General features: G+C 44.1%; 1 protein-coding gene across 1 annotated transcript in view; it reads right to left on the bottom strand.

The window, feature by feature from the left end:
- Positions 1-1346: 1346 nt before the first annotated feature.
- The window catches only part of COPS8 (COP9 signalosome subunit 8), a 37890-nt gene continuing 16309 nt past the window's right edge, over positions 1347-22927 (bottom strand). Inside the window, exons 7-8 of the transcript XR_004482308.2 lie at positions 4612-4795; positions 1347-4344 (exon numbers count right to left, since the gene is read on the bottom strand). The gene's annotated coding sequence lies outside the window, so the exon portion shown is untranslated. The remainder of the gene's footprint in view (positions 4345-4611; positions 4796-22927) is intronic.

Genomic DNA, 22927 nt, shown 5'->3' with positions numbered 1-22927 from the left:
AGTCGAGCGATTAAAAGACTTATCATATGATAGTCATGGATTATAACTCCTAGAATAAACTAAATACCCAAGAGGTCATATTAATACAAATAAGTAATTGAAGGTATAAAATAAGAGAAAGAACAGTTCTTACAATAAAATTTCAGTTAATACATGTAGAAAGAATGATGAAAATAATAAGTCATTATTTGGGTAACACATACTAATAATTGTTGTAGGCAAAAAGCATTCAATGGATGGTAAAATTGGTGAGTGAAAAGTATGATGAGAAATGGGATGCTTACCTAGTCTCAAAGTATCTCCCCACCAGATACTTACTAAGTACAAAGGGAAATATGCTAATATGACAGTAAAGAAACCTGACAGAGACCACTTTAGGCAAATCATCCAAGTGACCATTAGCAGTAATAAGACATGGACCTCATGTACCCACAGCTATGATGCACTGAGAAGGGAGCAGCAGTTTCTGGGGTATCCTTGGCAAAAAATGCATAACCTCGGTCTCATCATGAGAAAATATCAGGCAAATACAAACTGAGAGACAGTCTGCAAAGTAATGGCTGACGTCCTTCACTCACACTGAGGTCATAAAAGACAGACTGAGGGGGCTTCCCTGGTGGCGCAGTGGTTGAGAGTCCGCCTGCCGATGCAGGGGACACGGGTTCGTGCCCTGGTCCGGGAAGATCCCACATGCCACGGAGCGGCTGGGCCCGTGAGCCATGGCCGCTGAGCCTGTGCGTCCGGAGCCTGTGCTCCGCAACGGGAGAGGCCACAGTAGTGAGAGGCCCGTGTACCGCAAAAAAAAAAAAAAAAAAAAAAAGACAGACTGAGGAACTGTCCCAGATGGAGGAGACCAGGGAGACAGGACTACCAAATGCAGTGTGGGATTCAGAATCAGATCCTAGACCAGAAAAGGACATGGGTGGGACAATGGAAGTGAAATGTGAATAAGGTTTGTAGATTAGTTAATAGTGTTATATCAACATTAATCTCTTGGTGTTGATAACTGTATTATTGGTTATGTTAGAAGTTAATATTTGAAGAAGCTGGAAGAAGAGAGTATAGTATTTCTGTACTATTTCTGCAATTGTAAGTCTGAAATTATTTCAAAATAAAAAGCAAGAAAACAGATGGCATACCTTTACAGGGTTTCAAAGCTTTTCATTGGGAATTTCATTTATTAATCACTTTGGGGAAAATTGAAATTTTAGATATACTTAAACTTTCATTAGGTCATGTGACTTGATCTGTTTAACAACATAGAGCTTATGGAAGTAAAATTAGTTAGGAAGTAAAATTAGTTAGGAAAATTAGTTAGGAAAGTTAGGAAATTAGTTAGGAATTAGTTAGGAAAGGGCCTGTATTTTATTTTATTTTTTAATTGAAATATAGTTGATTTACAATGTTGTGTTAGTTTCAGGTGTACAGCAAATTGATTCATTTATAGATATATTCTTTTTCGGATTAAGGGACTGTATTTTAGTGTTGAGCAGTAGAGCTAATAGCAAATAGTCATCCAAAAATAAACATGTTGACTATCAAGAGGTCGAGTTGAACTAATTATAGAAATCCTTGACATGCTATCTCGATTTAAAAAGAATTCAAACTAGCATTTATGGGAACACTTGGTAAAGATTAATTGTGAATCTCTCCAAAGTATGTATGTAATCAAGGCATTTTCAGAGACATACCTTGGATTTCCTGCAGCTTGAATTAAGAAGCAGGTCAGTTAGCTCTTCTAGCTGAAGGCTACCTTCAGTTTCATGGATAATTAAGCCAGAGCTGTTGGATCACTCGAGTAAAATGTAAACTGCTGATGATTTCAGAATGAGCTAATAAGGGAGACCGTCCAATTGGCTATGGGTTTTACTAGAAACTGAAGCAATAGTCAAAAGTCTGTGTTTTAATCACATTTAATCCTTAAATCTCTGAATTTGCTCTTTGGCATGCATTTAAATCTACAGATGATTTCCATCACAAAGCTTCTACTAGATCTTCTCATTCAGGGTGATATTCTAACCTTTAGTAGTTTTTATATCCTTTACTCTACCAAATCCCCACTGAGATGACCTAACAGAATAATAAGGAAAATTCTCCATAATCACTGGGAATTGGAAAAGGCACCATCTAAATTCCTGAATTCCTGATGCTCTGAAATAAGAAATGGTACCAGAAAAAAAAAGAGATTAAAGGAAAATGTGGACCATCCCACCATTTACATCTTCCAGAGGGGGCTACAGATTATGGTGGTTGAGTGCATAGGGGTTGAATTTCAGTCCTGCTGCAGCCAGTCTGGGGCAACCTCAGCCTATAATACCTGCTTAGAGAGAGAGGTGGGGAGGGCAGCTCTCTGCATGGAGCAGAAAATTCTGTTGCATCAGCTCCTGCTGACCTCTGTCAGCTGGCAATGGGAGTTAAAGGCTAAGTACTCCCAGCCAGCTGAAGACTGCCACAGCAGATGGCCCACTGGAAGGGGAAACTGTTCCCCCCAGAAGACGTCCCAGGTGTGTGCCACCTTCCATTACCTGACTTGCACATCAAATTACATTAAATCTACCAAAAAGAGATGCTAAGAATTCTAAAATTTTCCATTCTTTTACCTGGAATAGATTTCCCTCTGTAAGGGTTTAAAAGAAAAAAAAAAAAGCATCTAAAACTCACTAGTTTCTGCAGATGAAAAACTGAAGACCAGTTGGCCCATTCAGGGAAATTGAATCTCTATGAAACAGGTATTTTAAGAAACAAGAAAACTTAACAAAAAGAAACCAAGGTTAAGAAATTTGAAATATATATTGTAAATGAGACGTCAGGAAGTATTTTTTTCTTCATAACCGTTTCACTGGTGCAGTTGTAGAAAAAGAGCATTCTCCAAGTATTATATACCCAGCTAAACTACCAATAAAGAATAAGGGCAAAATAAAGACCTGTTAACATTCAAGAAATCAGAATATTATCTTCTATCTGTCCCAAAATGTGCTTTGGAATAAAATTCAGCAAAATCAAAGAGGAATCCAAGGAAAAAGAAACAATTCAAGAATCAGTGGGCATAAACAAGTGCAATGAAAAGATACTCCAGGTACTAACGTCAAGACAAATGACATATGGAGGGTGAAAAGGCAGCCCATAGAGTGGAGGAAGATACATGTGCATTATACATATCTAACAAAAGGCTCATCTTCGGAACATATGCAGAGCTCCTAAAGTCAGGAGTAAAATAAGAAAACCAATCCAACAGTAAAATGGTCAAAAGACTTGGCAAAAAATGATATCCAATGACCAACAAACATAGGAAAAAATGCTCAACTTCATTGGTCCTTAGAGTGGCGCAAATTAAAACCACTGCGAAGTTTCCTTATGCACCCATCAGAAGGACTCAAATAATAAAGTTTTGAAAACCACACAATACTGTTGATCAGGATGTAAAACAACTGTAACTTTCATACACTGCTCATGGGAATGTAAACTGGTATAACCACTTCGGAAAACTCCCTAAGTTAAACAGAAACCCTTGGATCAGGAATGCAGAATTCCAGATCTGGGCTCTTCCTGCTGTTTACCAGGAGTGTGCATCGGGAACTACTCTGCAAGGAGATTGGTGTAGTGACAGTCAGGTTGCCAGCGAGAAACAGACGGCACACTCAAGCTGGGGAGCGTGAGAGGGTTTAATAAAGGAACAGTGAACAAGGCAGGGCCTGGCTCACAGGCTGCCGCACATGGGCTAAGCCTTTAGCGGGAACCCGGTGCCCTGTCCTCAGCAGCATGTCTCGTCACCCTCAGGGAATTTGCGCTACCCACTGAAGTCCCAGCTTTAGGCTTCACTGCAGTATGGTCCTGAGTTTGCTAGGAGGCGCTGTCATGGGTCCACTGGGGTTGAGGCTACCATCACTTGTGTCCTCATGCCAGTGGCCAGTAGGTAAAGAAAGGAATTGCTCTAGTGATATTTTGAGCCACATCATTCTTTGCGGTGGGGCTGTTCTGGGCCCTGTGGGGGGCATAGCAGCCTCCCTGGACCCTGTGACCTCCACCACCAATTGTGACAACCAAAATACCTCCAGACATTGCCAAATGAACCTTGGGGGCCAAAACTGCTCCTGGTTGAGAACCACTGATTGAGGTTATCATCTTCAGCCACGGGGACATCCCAGGATCTGCACAAATACATTTTAGTTCTGACAGTCACACAGTTTCTTTGGATTTGCTTTATGATCTGCTCCCCTGCCGAGCATCTGATGCAGGCGAGGTTAGGTCAAAGGTCTGGGTCAAAGGTCTCCTAAGGGCTTTCACCGTCCAAGGCTACCTTCTCAGACAACCTCAGGCCCTCCCCAGCTCCAAAGATGGTTCTTCCTGTAAAATAGATAAAAAAAGACAAGGTTTATGTTTTCTAATACCTTTTAAAATATTTGTTATTGGTATCCACTTGGTATTGCGGAAAGGATGGGCTAGAATCAGAGGGAGTTTAGGATCTGGGCTGCACCATTCCCACCGTGTAGGGTCCAGCTTGCTCCTTGGGGTGGGGGGCAATTTCCTCAGGCTGTAAAACTGTACCGGACCCACAGGCTTCTCTGCAGGAGTGAATGGTCTCAACGTGTAAAGCACTCAGTAAAGCCTCACCTGACGCTTCTTTCCTGGTTGAGGTTGGGTTTCTAGTTTCCCCTCTTCTCCTTTTCATGTGCTGTTTCTCCCCCTGGTTATCACAGTGGGTGAGAAACGTCGTGAGGAGCGGCGAGCCTGCCCAGCTGCTGCATTAAGTCTTGCTTCTCCTTATGGACCGGGCAGAACCGACAGCGCCACGCCACTGAAACAGAACATGAGCCCTTTATCAGCTTCCGAGTTACCACAGAATCACCCCTAAGGACACAGGTAAGTGGGATGCGCTGAAGAAGAAGGCTTTGTGAAGCCTCAGAGTCCACTGAGCCCAGGCTGGCCAAGGAGCAGGGGAAGGGAGGTTGACGTAAGTCAGCAGCCAGCGGAAGAACCTTGTTTCAAGGCCTGTTCCTGAGAAAGCAGTCTGGGGAAGGCAAAGGGGAATAGGGAAATGTGTGTGCAGATATACATAGGAACAGGTATACACAGATATACACAGGAACACACACGAAGACGGTCCCACATACACACCGCTTCTCACACATGCACATTTGCTTACACGTACCTGTACACACACGCTCACACACAGACTTGGTTTCTCAGTCTCACACACACACACACTTTCTCATGCTCACACACAGGCTAACACACATTCACATACTCCTACACACACGCCCTCTCACACACACTCACTGACCCACACACAGACTCTCTCACACTGTTGGGCCGCAGCCCGCAGCCCTGCAGGCCTGTAATCGCCTGGCCGCCAGGCGGAGGAAAGAGTCCAGAGACAGCAACAAGGACATCAAGTGTTTATTGGACTGGGGGCCTTACACGTCCGAAACTAAGGTCCTGGAGCGACACTCCACCATGGATGGCAGTAACCTTCCCTGCTCGGGGGAGAAGAAGGCTGCCATTTATACGAGGATTGATGTCGGATGGCCTTCTCAGTTACCATGGAAACCAGCCTTGGGTCGGGGGGCACATCCCTCAGCTTAACAAGCATCTCAGGGTTAGAGGTTTCTCTTTAGTGAACTAGCAGGTGGAGTGTTAGAACCGGCCGCCGGGGGGGCGGCGGGGGCAGGCAAGCTTCTGTGCGTAGGTGCAGGTGGCGCAGGGGCTGGGCAAGCACAGGTGCAGAGAGCAGATCAGCCGTGTCGAGTGGCCTGACTGCGCACGCGCACGCTGCCGCTCAGCTCTCGCCCCGTCCATGCCCAGCTCCCGCTTCCCGCTTCCCGCTCTGAGTCAGGGTTCCCGTCATGGGTTTGGCAGTGGGTTCACTCCATCCTCCAGCCGCCTCATCCCGTGATGAGTCACAAGCTTCTTGTTTATTTAGACACTCGGAGAACCTGGGTTTCTTCCAGGTGGTTTCTTGGGCGGCGGGAGACGTGAGGGAGGAGAGGCTGGGAGAGAAAAGCAGGGTCATTCTGGACCAGGGACTGAGGAAGGAGATGTGAGCGGAGGAAGTACCAGCTGGTGCCCGGCCTGCTTTCCCTCTGTGGGTGGCAGGCCTCCAGGGCCCCCCAGCTGCCCGGGGAACAGAGGCTAGAGGCCGGCCTGTTGCTCTGCAACTGAGGAGGGAGCGGCCTGGCTCCTGCCAGAGCTGGAGCGGATGCCGTGCAGAGCCCGACAGGGAAGGGTGCCTGCCCCGAACCCGGGAAAATAAGAGCCCGCCACCCATCTCACCACCGACACAGCTGAGCGAGCTCAGAATCAAAGCAGCTTTAGAAATGTTCTGCCTTGAGCTGATGTGGCGTTCAGAGAAATCCCAGGAAACAGGAGGTTTTAGTAAATAAAGATGCTGTCCTGAGACTTTGGCGGCCCTTATCTGAAAGCCGTTGATAAGGATCAGGGAGGAACGGCTGGGTAACAACGATGCTTTCTGTCTTTGCTTCTTCAGGGCATTGGTTAACATTTTTTTAAGAGAAAAGGGAAAGTAGGACATTTTAGCCGCCAGAAATGTATGAACTTAGCAAACTTAACTGCTTCTCCAAGGAGCTTAAATCCAGTGATTTACAGAGGCCCAAATGCAACTCTAAAATTTCCTTCTAACCAGACCAGCCGTCCTGCATTTTGAGGCGTTAGGAGTGAAGTTGGCAGGCATTCATTAGCATAATGAATGCTAATTAGTGCTGGCGGCCCTGCAGGAAGGCTTCGTACCAGGTTCCAGGGGAAGCAGCCCAGCCCCGCGTAGGAGCCTTTTTGGAGGAGTGTGGGAACGAGCTCCATAGCCTCGCTTTTCCTTCGGAAACTACAGAAAGCAAAACCCAAGTTGCTCGGAACACGGCTTGGCTCAAAGCGTGAGTCCGAGGCCGGTGGAGTCGAGGCCGCTGCTCGCCCGGCAGTGACCCCCGCACAAGAGGCAGGGCTCCAGGCGCTGACGAGGCCTGCCGCTGTCCAAGAGGCCAGGGGAAACCCTCCCGTCACGGCCTCGGCTTCCCTTTAGCAGTGGGGGAGACAGTGGTTTCAAGGAAAGGGCCTTGTAGGCTGAATTTTACAAAATGTGGTTTCAGCTCAAAGGGAAATGGAGAAAGAAAAAGAAGAGGGGGTGGAGAGGGGCAATGGGGTGGAAAAGTAAGCAGCAAAGAGAGGGCAATAGGTCCGAGTAGGGGAGTGGGGTGTGGAGGACGGAGAGGGGAGAGAGATGCTGTGATCCTCCGGCGGTGCCGGGGAGGGTGGCCCGGTGGCCTTGAGGAGGGGCCTTCGTGGGACCCTGGGCTCAGACTTCACACAGGGAGGGTCTGAAGACCAGACTCAGGCTTGACCCAGGAGTAGGTGGGATGTGAGGAACCCAGAGGGTCCTGGACCAGCCTCGGGTCTCCCCCGGTAGAGAGGACTGGGTGGGGAGCCGGGCTGAGGGCTGACCCTCCGGGTGGCGGGAAGGTGCAGGGGCACGGCTGGCCTGGGCCCAAGTGCTCCACACCTGTGTCCCCTTAGGATGCGGAGGGAGGTCACGTGCCCTGCTCCCATGGTTGCATGCATTTGCGGACCCGCAGAGACCCTGCAGCCCATGCCAGGACCCTGGTTCAAAGCCTGGGTCCACACGGGAACCTTTTAGCAATCCTTAAAGTGAAGCTCTGGCAGTGGCCTCGACTGGGCCCAGGAGGGAAGCTGGTGGGGACCTTGTGGCCGGGCTCCAGCACTACCCGTTCCCCTGCCCCGTGCACTGACCCACTCCTGCACCCCAACTCCTGAGAGGGCTTCTGTCCAGAGAGGGTGCCCATGCGGTGCTCTGTGGGACAGACAGCAGGGGTGCACGGGAAAGGGACAGAACATGTAGGGGAGGAAGAAGACAAGTGCGGTGGGTTTTGGTGACTTATTTCTGCTATGCTTGAACTTTTAGTGGGTGATCTGGTGCTTTGGTGTGTGTACACACATCCATATATATGTTTGTACGTGATAATGTATTTGAATTTAGACTCACTTTAAATTTGGACGATGCCAGAGCGGCTCAGGCTTACACGTCAAACTTGAAAGAAACAAAATCCTCTTCCTGGTGGAAAGATTTAGTCAGTTAGACGAAAATGCTGGTTCTTTTTTTGAAATGCTGAGGAGATGCATTTCTAGACTTGGGCCTTTTTAATTCTCAATTTTTGAAGTGCTGCAAATTCCTTTTCAGGGATTGACATTAAGGATATTTAGTCTGTTAAAATTCACAATCCTATTGTGATGTTAGAAAACAGACTGAGCATTTAGTCCCCCTCTTAATTTTTGTCTACACCAAACTGGACACAGAAAATGACAGCATAGCAATTCAGTTAGTCTAAACTGATGCTTTTTAACAATGGAAAAACCTTCAGTTCTTTGTGTTTTTAATTACAGGATGGGTTTGTAAATGCCAAAGTTTCTAAATATATTTTGAAGTTAATTGAATGACTAATTTCTCCAAGAAAGCTTCCAGTCCCCTGGCAGAAAAGAGGCAGAGGGAGGCTGAGGACCTTGGCCATGACCAGTGCTGGTGTCTGGGAACAGTTTTTGTTCTGTCATTGGGGTCTGGTTTCTCTTATAAATGAAGGATTAGTGGGTCACAGAGAGAAAGGGAGGAAGGGTGCCGTACCAGAGGCCCGGTTGTGGTGACTTGGGCGGACACTATTAAGGTTGGTTTTAGCCAAGCTCCATAGAAAGTGGACCCCTGGAGTCAGGGAAAGGGGTGCATGACTCCCTCAAAACTCCTTTCGGAACACCAGCTCTATTCTGCAAATGTGCCCCCAAAAAACACTCACCCAGCATCATGACACTCTTAGATGGAAAAACAGAGTTCTCACTCCAAAGGACGCCCCTCTCTCTCCTGTGCTATCAGAGGGGGAAGCTGTTTCTGGCTCAGATGAGGGTGCACAGGCCAGGGCCCCCGGTGTGATGGGCAGACAGCCCAGGAGGACTGGGGAGTGTGTGTCTGTCCTGTAACGACTCGGTGACTCTCTGAAAGGACCTCCATTTTCACCAGTGTGACCTTTTGACCACTCATTGCCCTTCTCCAGATGCTTATCAGGCCCTTACCCTAAAATAACTTGTGATTCCTTAAGGACAAGTATTTCCTGGTTTGTGTCATTGTCAGTCAGCACTCTGTCCAGGCAACTTTAACAACCTTGTGGCTTTTGTCTCTGTAAACCCCTGACTCTTTGTCCTCCCCAGAACACTCTTGGGGATTTAGCCAAATCTGTGTCTCCTGAATTGCAATTCTTAAGACCCCCAATCAAGCCCTCTGTTCTTTGCAGCCCTGACAGTTGTTTGACGCCAGGAAAAGTCACTCACTTCAATGCATTTTTCTACCACATCCTTACACTGTTAGCAAGTTGTATTAAAACGTGTAGACTGGTCTCTGCCATGCTGTGGAGGGGGAGATGAGGGAAGACGGAGATGGGGTAGAGCAGGGTCCCCAGCTAAGCCCAGGGTGACAGCAGCGACAGCGTGACTGGGGTGGACAGCTTCCCAGCAGAGCGCGACTGCATGGCTGGGAAGGTCCAGGCAGCACGGGCGCTGTGAACGCCGCTGTGAGACCCCTCGGTCATGGTCGGCCAGCTTTAAGGCAGGTTAACTAGGACGGTTAGGGGTAGCCCTTCAAGCAAAAGTGATTCTTCTCTTCAAAATGTTGACAGCAATGGGTTTCTTTTTCTAATCATCTTTCTTACCACTTGAAGCTGGATTTGCAACACCAAAGAATGATTTCAGTTAGAGAAGTGTACAACAAATAATGAGCACATAACTGTTCAGACGTCTGGAACGTGGTGGGAGATCAGGATTCTGGGGCAGGGGGGATCAACGGGAAAGCACGCTGAGGACTCATCAGGTGTTGGAGGCTGTTTGTCTAAAACCATGAAGACTTGTGCTCCCAAAGCTGGTTTTGGAAGTTGGAGTGAAAACCAGCCATGGCTGTTAGAAGCGTGTTTCAGTGACTGGGAGACACTGTGACTTTTCTGCTTCACTATGTAAACCAGGAAGCAGAACGCTGATCATCAGGGCTGACATGGTGGTGCTGGACAGTGGCGAGAGCCAATGTCCCCGAGCCCGAAAGCCAGCTCTTCACGGAGGCAGCCACCCACCCTGCAGGACAGGGTGCTCTGTCCACACCAGGAGCAAGCCTGCCCCCATGACCCCCAGGGGCCGAGCACGGAAGCATCCTTTGGAACTTTGAGACCATTAATTAATTTTAGTCCTTGCTTGTGTGCATCTCCAAAGGAAGAAGAGCCTGCCCCGTTCCGCCAAACTGCAGCACAAGTGTGAGAAGAGAGCCTTTTGCTTAAGCCGTTCTTAACAATACATTCGCTTCCTTTGGAAATGCCATTTTAATTTTCTAAATAATGTAGTGGTAAATATTATCATTCCCAGAATCTTTAGCCGCATCTGAGATGACTTCTTTAGAAAGAAATGATGAGAAGAATTACTGGATCACGTGGATAAGAAATTCTTGGGGTGTTTACATCTGCTGCCTTAATCTGAACATTTGATAGTAAGGATTTCAAGATATCTCAGTTTTCTCTCTGAAACTTCCTGTCGAATCAGTCGTCATCATCTGTGGCCTCAGAAGGACTCTGGCCAACCCTCTGGTCTCCTTCCTCTGGGACAGTGTGACAGTTGAGATGACCAGCTCCATCACTGCTGTGTGACCTTGGGCTCACTGAAGCCACGCTCTCACCATTTACAAAATGGAGACACAGAGGTCAGCCCCATAGTTTTGTGGGAATTAAACAATGTATACGGAGAACATGGCAGTGTGCTAAACTAAAATAACAAACCTTAGTCAAACACTAAATATAGAAAAAACACTAACGGCAAAAGTTAACATCAATTCTGAGAGCTAGAGTGTCTTCCCCTTCTGATGACAAAAGGCCAGAGGATCACGAATCCCGGCTGTTGTTTTGCACGTTCACGCCTGGCTCCCAGGAGCAGCTGCCATGGTGGATGTAAGGCCAAATGTTGGGGTCAAGAAACTTGGCAAGTGGTCCTTTGAAAAATATCACGAAGGCTTCCTTTATCCATTGAGGAAACATCACCATCAGAGAAGACTATTCATTTTCATGAATAATATTAATTTACTAATGGATTCCCCCCTTGTTCTAGAAAAAAATATGGAGGGCATTTAGAGGAATTCATTCAGGATAAAGAGAATTAAGTAAAAAAAATCAGGGCGTGTGGGCAGTAAATAGAGGGAGAGAAAAAGCAAGTTTAGGAAGAAAATCCAGCGTCACATGGGAATAGCTCTGAGCTCCCCATGGGCCAAGGCGAAATGGCAGGTGTGTTGGTTTCAGGATCACGGGATCCACCAGCCTCCCTCTCCGGACGCAGAGGCCTGGCGGAATTTCTCACCTGAGAGGGGTCTCATGTAGGCATGTTACTTGGTGACGTGGGTGCTGCCTTCTCCCTAGTTTGACAGGAAACACAAAAGCCGTGTCCCAAGGCTCCTCTTCAGATTGTCTCATCGAGGGCAGGGCCAGCACGAGGGTAGAGCGAGGGTCTAGAACGAAGACTGCAAGTCCTTGGGGCCACCGCCCTGGCTTTCCTTGCAGAGAATCACCTGCAGAGCTGGCTGAGGGCAGGTGTCCGTTTAGTATGTCTGGACTGGGGCTCCTAGGTGATGCCCAACTTGTGGCCCAGGGAACACACTTTGAGAAATCAGGGCTTTCGGGGCTCCCTCTATGAATGTGATTTTTCACAACTGAAAATATGATGAAACCTGGATAGCAGAGCACTTGGAGTTAATTTCCTGATGAGAGCAGAATGCTTTCACACCCTGGGTTGCAGTCAAAGGCCGGGCCACACACTTGAATGTGCAGGGCCCATGCTGCCTGCCTGTTGGTGCTGATAGCCTGACCAGCACTGGACCTGCAGCCATGGCTGCTGCATTTCCCCCCCCCGGGGGGGGGGCATGTCCTCAGTCGGCCCCGGCTGGCGCTCCCTGTGCGGACTCTGCAGATGACCTCTCTTAGCAAACATCCAGGGTAATGTGATTTGGTTTTGTCTATTTTATGTTTTGAGATTAAAACAATTATTTTTATTTTTTAAAATTATTAGTTTCATTATTATTAATTAAAATTTTAAATTATTATATATTAATTTAATTTAATTTTTAAATTTAGCCTACATTTGGATTTGGTCTTCCAAACTTATGAATTCAGGTATATGACCACTGCCCCCCACCCTGTCCCCCAAGAATTACACCTTGGCTGGATCTTTTAATTTTTTTCCCCAATTATTAGGGATTCAGCTCTAAATTCACCAGATTTTCTATCTTGCCAAGTCTTAGTAAACTCATCCATTCCACTTCTATGACAAAAGGACTGACATCTCAAGGGCTGATCAAAAAAATTAAAAACTAAGAAAACAAAACTTCTCTTTGTCCAAAATATCTAGTATCTAAGGGCACTTTCTCCAGCCTTTAGATAAGGTTTATTTCTCTAGGAGACTACGTTTTCAGCCAGGAGTGAGTGATAGTGACCTGATATCCACAAAGCCTGGAGCCACAGGAATGACCCTGCCCACCAAGTGAATTACAGCAGCATTTTCCAGACAATTAGAAGACGGAGTGACAGCAAGGGGAGGGGTAAGAATTACGCAGACGCCTGGCTCTGCCTAGACCACGTGCTTCAGGCCATTGAGTGTGGACCCCGTGTGTCTGGCTGCCCTGGTTGGAGCCCCAGGCTGCCCTGAGGAGGGCGTGGGTGGACGTGAAGAAACGCTTCCCTGCAGGGGATCCCGCATCGACAGCAGCAGCTGTGGGCACAGGGAAAACGTCAGATGCAGCATCAGAACAACCACTGAGCTGAGTTAACCTGCATCCTGGAAGACAAAAGCCTCCTGCCCTTTTGAAATCAGTCCCTATCAAAGGGTCTCTGGCAAGACGCAAGCGGCTGCTCCCGTATTTCCATCCATGTTCTTTGCGTTTTATGGTGACGTGGGCTCAGAAACCTGTGTAGCAGTTCTCTGGAAATCCAGATTTTACAGGAAGCCATCCAATCGGCTTAAGGCTGCCAGATGGATTTGGAAGTTCTTAGACCATTCTCCTTTGACATCACTCACCACACAACCTCACAAGCAACCTACTCCAGTTTTTAAACTGTTATTTAACTGACATGGGACACCTGAAAATAGGTTTTTATCACCATATGGATCATTACACGTGGGGCATTTTGCTGGTTGTCCTGAGTGGCTCTTCTTAGCATCTAGGCACTGGCACACAATTAGGAGAACGTTATTCAGTCAAAACTGACTTTTGGCGATTCCTCCCATCATGTGACTCACGTGGAAAATGGCCTGGTTTCTCTTTATTCAGAATGAAACCTTTGCCTACAGCTCCACCCAGGAGAAATCTTGTGATTCACATTCAGGGTTTGGTCAGGTGGATGCACACACGTGATCAGTGAAGTTCACTCGTTTTTTGTTTTTTTTTTTTTTACATATATCCACTCTTATTAAAAAAATTTTTTTAACATCTTTATTGGAGCATAATTGCTTTACAATGTTGTGTTAGTTTCTGCTTTATAACAAAGTGAATCAGCTATACGTATACATATGTCCCCATATCCCCTCCCTCTTGCGTCTCCCTCCCACCCACCCCCATCCCACCCCTCTAGGTGGACACAAAGCACCGAGCTGATCTCCCTGTGCTATGCGGCTGCTTCCCACTAGCGATCTATTTTACATTTGGTGGTGTATATATGTCCATGCCACTCTCTCACTTCGTCCCAGCTTACCCTTCCCCCTCCAAGTGTCCTTAAGTCCATTCTCTACATCTGCGTCTTTATTCCTGTCCTGCCCCTAGGTTCTTCAGAACCATTTTTTTTTTTTTTAGATTCCATATATATGTGTTAGCATACGGTATTTGTTTTTCTCTTTCTGACTTACTTTGCTCTGTATGACAGATTCTAGGTCCATCCACCTCACTGCAAATAACTCAATTTCATTTCTTTTTATGGCTGAGTAATATTACATTGTATATACGTGCCACATCTTCTTTATCCATTCATCTGTCGATGGACACTTAGGTTGCTTCCATGTCCTGGCTATTGTAAATAGAGCTGCAATGAACATCGTGGTACATGACTCTTTTTGAATTATGGTTTTCTCAGAGTATATACCCAGTAGTGGGATTGCTGGGTCACATGGTAGTTCTATTTTTAGTTTTTTTAAGGAACCTCTATACTGTTCTCCGTAGTGGCTGTATCAATTTATATTCCCACCAACAGTGCAAGAGGGTTCCCTTTTCTCCACACCCTCTCCAGCATTTATTGTTTGTAGATTTTTTGGTGATGCCCATTCTAACTGGTGTGAGATGATATCTCATTGTAGTTTTGATTTGCATTTCTCTAATGATTAGTGATGCAGAGCATCCTTTCATGTGTTTGTTGGCAGTCTGTATGTCTTCTTTGGAGAAATGTCTATTTAGGTCTTCTGCCCATTTTTGCATTGGGTTGTTTGCTTTTTTGTTATTGAGCTGCATGAGCTGCTTGTATATTTTGGAGATTAATCCTTTGTCAGTTGCTTCGTTTGCAAAATATTTTCTCCCATTCTGAGGGTTGTCTTTTGGTCTTGTTTATGGTTTCCTTTGCTGTGCAAAAGCTTTGCAGTTTCATTAGGTCCCATTTGTTTATTTTTGTTTTTATTTCTATTTCTCTAGGAGGTGGGTCAAAAAGGATCTTGCTGTGATTTATGTCATAGTGTTCTGCCTGTGTTTTCCTCTAAGAGTTTTATAGTATCTGGCCTTACATTTAGGTCTTTAATCCATTTTGAGTTTATTTTTGTGTATGGTGTTAGGAAGTATTCTAATTTCATTCGTTTACAAGTAGCTGTCCAGTTTTCCCAGCACCACTTATTGAAGAGGCTGTCTTTTCTCCATTGTATATTCTTGCCTCCTTTATCAAAGATAAGGTGACCATATGTGCATGGGTTTATCTCTGGGCTTTCTATCCTGTTCCATTGATCTATATTTCTGTTTTTGTGCCCATACCATACTGTCTTGATTACAAGTTCACTCGTTTCTTGAAAAGATGTTGGAAGAACTGGTTTCTCACTGTCTCGACTGACCCAGGAGAATGTCGTCCATCACTTATATGAAGAAAATTTCCTCCCTGGTTTTAGCTTGTCTTTACATATTTAGATAAAATTAAACTGTCTTTTCCACTGGGTTCTGAAAACTTCCTTTCCTTAGAGAGGCAACAAGATCACAGGAGTGTTATTACTTTGCTGGACCTTAAAAAGTGATCAGATGACCCAAGGTTATCAACTCCGTCAAAAAGACAAGCCTCCATCTTCCTCAAATTGCAGTGTTATCAGTGGTTTGCAAGTGAGGGGATACCCAGGCATAGCATTTGCTTAAAAAGAGGTACAGTTGACCTTTGAACAACTTGGAGGTTAGGGGTGCCAGCCCCCCCGCCAGTGCAGTTGAAAATCCACATATAACTTTTGATTTCCCCAAGTTAACTACTAATACCCTACAGTTGACCAGAAGCCTTATCGATAACAGAAACAGTTAATACGTGTTTTGTATGTTTATATATATTATATATGTATCTACAATAGAGGAATCTAGAGAAAAGAAGATGTTACTTAGGAAAGAGAAAATACATTTTTAGTAAAGTACTGTGTTTATCAATACCTAAGTAACATGTAGATGTTATACATATTACCAACACTAGACATCAAAAATTAAAAGCTAATGTGAAAAAATTCATATTTATTTATAGGTATGACGATTGCATTGATCTGAAGAAGCAGCAATGTGATTGCTTTATGGTTGCCTAGTGTAATCGATCTGATTGCTTCACAGTAGACTAGCCTATATCCTAATGAATGCATCATTATAAAACTTTTATAGCATAGAGTATTACAGTGACATTCATAATACAGTATTGGAAATATTGTTACACTTAAAAAAAACCCACCTCTGATGATAGACTGTTATGCAGTATCCCCAGTTAGGAGAGAGGGACGTATTGTACACTGATGTAATTCTTTGAAAGCGTAGTCATAAAGTAGTAAGAAAACTAACATATTATTAATTTTATCCTAAATATCACTTACCTTACACCTATATAAGGACAAACTAGTACATAGGTATATTTTATGCATTCATAACTTTTATTTTATCAGTATTTCTAGGCTACGTGTGATTCATCTGCAAGTTTTTTCAAATTTTTGAAAAATCTCTAAAAGTTTTTCCAATCTATTTATTGAAAAAGATCTACGTATAAGTGGACCCGTGTAGTTCAAACCCGTGTTGTTCAAGGGTCAACCGTACTTACTCCTCATGAGCTGTCAAGAGTCAATAGACGCTTTTGTCTCCCTGTTTTTCAATGCAGAGTTGATTGCGGGTTGTTTTAAAAATCCTCCAAACTCACTGGAAGCTAGCAGACTTCTGGAAAACCGCTAATCCTTCCCAGAAGGCCAACAGCCCTCACTGCCATAATTTGGGTGGACGGGGGCAGAGAAGATGCTTGCCGTTAGGTGGGGTTCTGTTCTTCCTGTTTTTGCTACATAAAGTGGAGATGAGGCAAGTGGGGAGGAGAGACCAGGAAACGGTCCCTTTCATAACCAGTACATTCCTCTAAACGTCCTTAATGAGTGGTTATCTAACTTGGTTCCAATGATACCTGATTGACAGGACTCTCTTGGTCTCTGAGACAGTCCAGACCACTGCTGTGTAATACGCACTGGGCACATGTGGCCGGCTGGTGAACACTTGGGTGGTCCAGACTGAGATGTGCTGTGAGTATAGAATCCACATGGGATTTCAGAGACTTAATATGAAGAAAACAATGTAAAATATCTCATTAATATTTTTTGATATCGTTGACATTGTTTAACTGATAACACTTTGGACTGGGCTGAATAAAATATGTTAAAATTAATTTCATGTGTTTTCCTTTGTCTTTTTTTTTTTTTTTTTTTGCGGTACGCGGGCCTCTCACTGTTGTGACCTCTCCCGTTGCAGAGCACAGGCTCCGGACGCACAGGTTCAGCGGCCATGGCTCACGGGCCCAGCCGCTCCGCGGCATGTGGGATCTTCCCGGACCGGGGCACGAACCCGCGTCCCCTGCATCGGCAGGCGGACTCTCAACCACTGCGCCACCAGGGAAGCCCTCCTTTGTCACTTTTTTACAGTGGCTACTAGAAAATTTAATATTACATGTGTGACTCACCTTCTATTTCTATTGGATAGGGCTGGTCTAGACAGTTTGGGTTGAGTCCAAACTGGCCTTCTCTAACCTTCAATCAATTTTGCTTTTGGAAGCAATAAACAAAACTTTTCCACATGAAAGGCCAATATTTGAGGATTCTCATCATCCCCACCCCATCTTTTCTTCTCATGCTGTACAGCCCCTCCTCGAAAACATTCCTTCTACGGCATCTGTTAAAGATTATTTATCCAAAATTTGGAAAATGATTGCTGCTATCTAGCTGAACAATTTCTTTATTAAGCCTAGTTGACTTTCACCGGGCTCTTCCAGGGAATGTAACTTTGATTTTACAGTGCTGTGAAACATCTGGGTCCTTATCAGTTGTGGATCATTACTCAGAGCTTAACCTGTAGAAACTAGAGAATGAGTGATGTTCTTACAACCTTAAGAGAAAAGCAAAAAAATCTGGACCTGCATCTCCTGGAGTTATGGGGACGGTACCCAATGATGCTCTGTCCTCGTGCTCCTGCCTTCCAGCTGTTGAGGACACAGCTTCACATTAGTTGTGGTTTGGTTCAGTGAATGCTCCACCTCTTGGAGGGAAGCCTCCCGATCGGCAGGTTGTTGTCCCGAAGCTGGCACACTAGCTGAGCCTTGACTAGGACGTGCCACCATTCTATTAGGCTGGGTACTCTCAGGTAAGGATTTAGAATCAATGGAATAGCTTAAAGTCAATGGATCACGTGGTCATGTACCCAGTGTCACCTCTTCTTTTGTATATAACAGACTAGGCAGTGTTCTGCAGGATTTTTATCAACATCAGGTATTTTGGATATTCTTGGAATGTGATGCTAGAGAAGACACTGTCAGCATGGAGGGCGAACCACACCTGGACTAGACGTCACTTCCCACAAGGAGGCAGCACTGCCCTTTGTGGCGCGGTGGAAAGGGCCAAGATAATCAACTTGCCACCGGCTGGTCATTTGCTTTCTTTCAGGAACGGTGCTCTTTGGAGAGCTCAACATCACTGTCTGCTGAGGCCAGGTCAGCCTTGGTGATAGAGACCTCGTACTGCCTAGCTCACGCATCATCTCCATTCCTGCCACCGTGGTGCCGCATAGGGGTCCATTGTGCCAGCAGTAGGGTGACTGAACAGAGCCCGGCTTGCGTCCAAAAGTAATCTTGTCACCTTGGTAGTTGAGATTGTCCTCTCTGGTGGGTGCTTTCTGGCGGGCATTAACATTGAAACTCAGGGATCTACCTGCTGTGTGTCTACTCCCTTGAGTTCAACCATCTTTCCCAGATGTCTGTATCTCCAATTTTCCAATCGTGCTCCTTTCAGGACCCTGACAACCAGCCTAGCCATTTGCCACTGTCTTTAAGTCTATAACATAGGCTCCTAACCTTGCTCAAAGTGAATGGCCAAAAGCACTGCTCAGAAATTTGCCCACTGGGACTATTCCCCTCACTGCTGTCCTTTATGGTCACCACTAAATGGTCTGTAATACGGCAGCCTTGCATTTTTGGCTTGTATCAACACATCAAGCTGACCTAAACATGAACCAGGCATGGGGTTTTGTCTCTTCCATCCGCTTATCAGAAGACACCTCCCATAAAACGACAGGCATGAGTTGAGGGAGAGGAGCTGGTACCATAGAGGCAGGAAGTATCTGAGTCTGGGTTACCTGTTTGTGTAATTTCTCTCTACCTCTTGGACCTGCTATCAAATTTACCATTTTCATTGAACAGCAAATGACTGCTGTACACCTTTTAATCTGACAGTACCAAGCTATAGCCCATCCATTGAGATTCTAATTTTAACTATTGTGTTTTTCTTTTTGAGAGATTCTAGTTCTTTTTCATATATGCCAGGTATTTTTTGATGTCTCTTCATTCTTCACGCTTTCTGTACCTTGATTTCCATACATATATTTAAGAAATATAATGTAATAAATTTGTTTCATAAACATTTTAGCATATATGTATACATGTAATATTTTATTATATGATTATAATTTTGATAGCTAGTGTAATGTCTTTGAGAATTTAATCCTCTAGTTTTCAGTTTATCCTGATTCTTTCTCCCCTCCCTCCCTTCCTTCCTTCCTATCAGTGGCCAAAAGTAACTCGGGTTCTAGGGCGTCAAGACTGGCAGATGCCCCAAGAACAAATGCAGCTCCAGCACTGGAGTCCAGTTGTTTCTGGCCTTTGAGGATTTGCATGCGAGCTCATGAATGTATATTAAACAATAATTTTAATACTCTAAACCACAGTTTAGTTGTTCTAGACTTAAAGGTTTTCTCCATTTAGACAAGTATATTGGCAGAAGCTGACGTTAACCCTAGATTTTAACATCTAAAATTAATCTGTGTCTTTCCTCCTTCTTGAACACTTCAATGATTTAGGATTAACATACTGGGCAATAATAGTTTATAAGTTTGGAGACATTTTGTTTTTAGATGTCTTTATTTTAATAATTCTCAATTAGAGGCAGGGAGTATCAAAATCTTCAGGAGACCTTTCCAAATATTACAAATGCATTGATAGTCAATTACGTGCATGGATATATCTCCTAGTTCTATCCACTGCGAGAGCCCATGCTCTGTCTGTCCACTGAGAGAGCATACAGCAATGACACCCCAGCAGCAAAAAGCACGCCTACCCTCAGATCATTGCTTCTGGAAGCGTCTCTAAAAGGAACTGGAGAGTTCCACATTTGTGTGCCTTCTGATACAAAACACTGAAGAGAACACAACATCACTTTCGTGGTGTTCATGTCAAAGATGTATATCCCGAATCTAATAATTAAGAAGCTTCAGACAACCCCCAAATGAAGGACATTTTACAAAATAACTGGCCTGCACTCTTCAGGAACACCAATTTCACAAAGCTTGAAAAGCTTATATAATGAATGTATTGCATATACTAACAGTATGAAGGCAAAAAAACTTTGAGAATTCAGTGCTCTCATTGATTAAATCATCTTATAAAAGTAGCTCTAATATTTATTACTGACAAGTACATATATGTAAACTATGTACACATATATGTGTATATATATGTTTATAAATATTTCATTTTCTAAGTAAATTTACTTTCTGAAAACAAGGATGCTCTCTTCTGTCACTACAGTAAAATCAACAAAATCAAGAAAATTAATGTTGAAACAAAATTATCTAATCTAAGATTTGGGAAAGTTTCTATAAAGGGCCAGACAATAAATATTTTAGCCTTTGTAGGACATACAATCCGTCACAACTACTCATTTTGCTCTTGTGGGTTGAAAGAAGCCACAGACAGTAAACACACAAATGGGCGTGGCTGTGTGCCAATAAATCTTTATTTACAACAGGCAGTAGCCTGGTTTTGGCCACAGGCTGTAGTTTGCCAGCTCCTGACGTAATCTATAGTTTATTCAGATTTCATCTACTTTCCAATAATGTGCTTTACGATGTACTTTTATTTGCTATAGCACTGCATTTAGTTGTTGTGCACCTTTAGCTTCCTTTGAACTGGAACAGTTTTTCAAGCTTTCTTTGTTTTGTATCAGAAGACACATGAAAGTGGAAGTCCCTAGTTCCTTTTAGTGGAGATGCTTCTAGAAGCAATGACCTGAGGGCAGGTGTCATTGCTCTACTCTCAGGGGACAGAGCTTAGTCTCTCAGTGGATGGAATTAGGAGATATATCTATGTCCCTCTCTATCCATGCATCCATCCACCCACCCATGCATCCACCCATCTTAAAACCCAGGAGTTTATGCAATATCTCTAGTTCAGTCCAACATCACAGGATTCAGTCTAATGCTTCCTCTTTTCTATAACTGTAACTCCTCCGACAGTGGGCAAACTGGATCCTATTATCTTCAATATACTTATTTGTTCAATCCTAGAATACACACAAAGTAGTTTTAGAACTGCTAACTTTTACTTTTGCAAAAAAGAAACCCACTAACTGGAGTTCAACATGTTTAAAGTTCTTTTGTCTTTAACCTCTGGACATATCTAAATAGCATGTTCGAAACCTACTTGAGTTACGTCCCTTGCTTTCAGGGCAGTTACGTTATTCATTTGAAATACAGACAGGGTCACTCCTCCCCACATCTCCATCACCATTTATATTATTTCTTCCTTGAATATGTGAAACATTAACATAATTCCAAAAGTCAGAACTGTACAAAAGTGACCCTAATTCCCCAATATCCTTTCCATCTCATTCCTTCCCATACCCTGAAAACAAACAATTCCATTATTTTCCTTTCTCTCTCTCTCTCTGTGTGTGTGTGTGTGTGTCCACTGAGGAGCAAATACAGGTATATTTTATTTCCTCTTCTCTCACACAAAAAAATAGCATACTCTAGGCATTTTTATGCACTTTGCTTTATTTTCCTTAACAACATAGCCTGAAAATCCCTCCACATCAGTGACTGTCATCATCCTTTATTACAGATACGTAGCGCTCCCTTACATGGATATACGAACATCTATTCATGTATAAGCAATTAGGTTGTTTCCAAATTCTTTACAATCAGAAACAATGCTGCAATAAATTAATGCTGCAATAAATAACCTAGTGTATGTCTGTGTGTATTTATATTTATATTGTGGGAGTTGAATCTTCAGGGTAAATTCCTGAAGATTAGTTGCTGGGATAAAAAGTAAAGGACTATGTAGTCCTTAGATATTGCCAAATCCCCCTCTGTAAGAACCATTCCAGTGCGAATTCCCATCAGCAAAGCACGAGAACCAATTTCCCCAGAGTTTCACAACAGAATGCAGTTAAAACTCTTAGTTTTTGCCAATTGGATGAGTTAACTCACTGTTTCTAATTTGCATTTCTCTTACCAATAAAGTTGAACATCTATTCACGTTTAAGGGCCACTTTTATAAATTTTTTGTGAATTGTGTTCACGTCTTGTGAATTGTGTATTCATGTCTTTTGTCACTTTTTTCTGTTTTCTTCCAATTCCCTCAATTTACATATTAGGAATATTACTAGTCCTTTATGTTGTAAATATCTTCTCTCAGTTGTCAGACATCTGTTTGAGTTTATTTTTGGTCATGCAAATGTTTTATTTTTAGGTAGTCAAATTGATCATTCTTTTCTTTAATCTTTTCTTTAATCGGGGAGCCAGAGGCCCTTCCCTTGCCCAGGTTAAAGAGGAATTCATCCATCTTTTCTTCCAGCGCTGGCATCAAGATCCCCGATCTATCTGTACTTTATTCTTATGGACCTTTCTAGTTTTCCAATGGCTAACCAGTTTTCCCAGAACCATTTGGTAAAAAGTCTGCTTTTATCCCAGCGCTCTGCGATGCCACCTTTATCCTATAGTGCATCCCTGCATCTGTCTACTTCTCATCTCTGTTCCATTCCACTGGGCTGCCTGCTACTCACGCCCCAGTGCCTTGCCCTTATAACAGAGGCTCTGTGCTGGTTTAATGTCTGATAGGATGGTGATGTCCCCACCCATGACCGCAGAGGACTCCCAGTTGTCAGCTCTTGCTTGATTAGACTTCGTTTTAGATTTAATGATACATTTAGAATTACATATTCCTGTTGCCTGTTGAACTGATTCCTGTGGTAAGAAGAATGGTCCAAAAGACATCCATATCCTAACCCCTGGAACCTGTGAACACGTTAGGTTACATGGTAAAGAGAAATTGAGAGCAGATATAATTAAGTTTGCTAATCAGCCTATTTTAAAATAGATTATCCTGATTTCCAGGTGGGACCA

Source organism: Orcinus orca, chromosome 7 (assembly GCF_937001465.1).
Source record: "Orcinus orca chromosome 7, mOrcOrc1.1, whole genome shotgun sequence".
Classification (NCBI taxonomy): Eukaryota; Metazoa; Chordata; class Mammalia; order Artiodactyla; family Delphinidae; genus Orcinus; species Orcinus orca.
The sequence above is the reverse complement of the archived record's forward strand: the minus strand, read 5'-3'. Positions and strand labels throughout refer to the sequence as shown.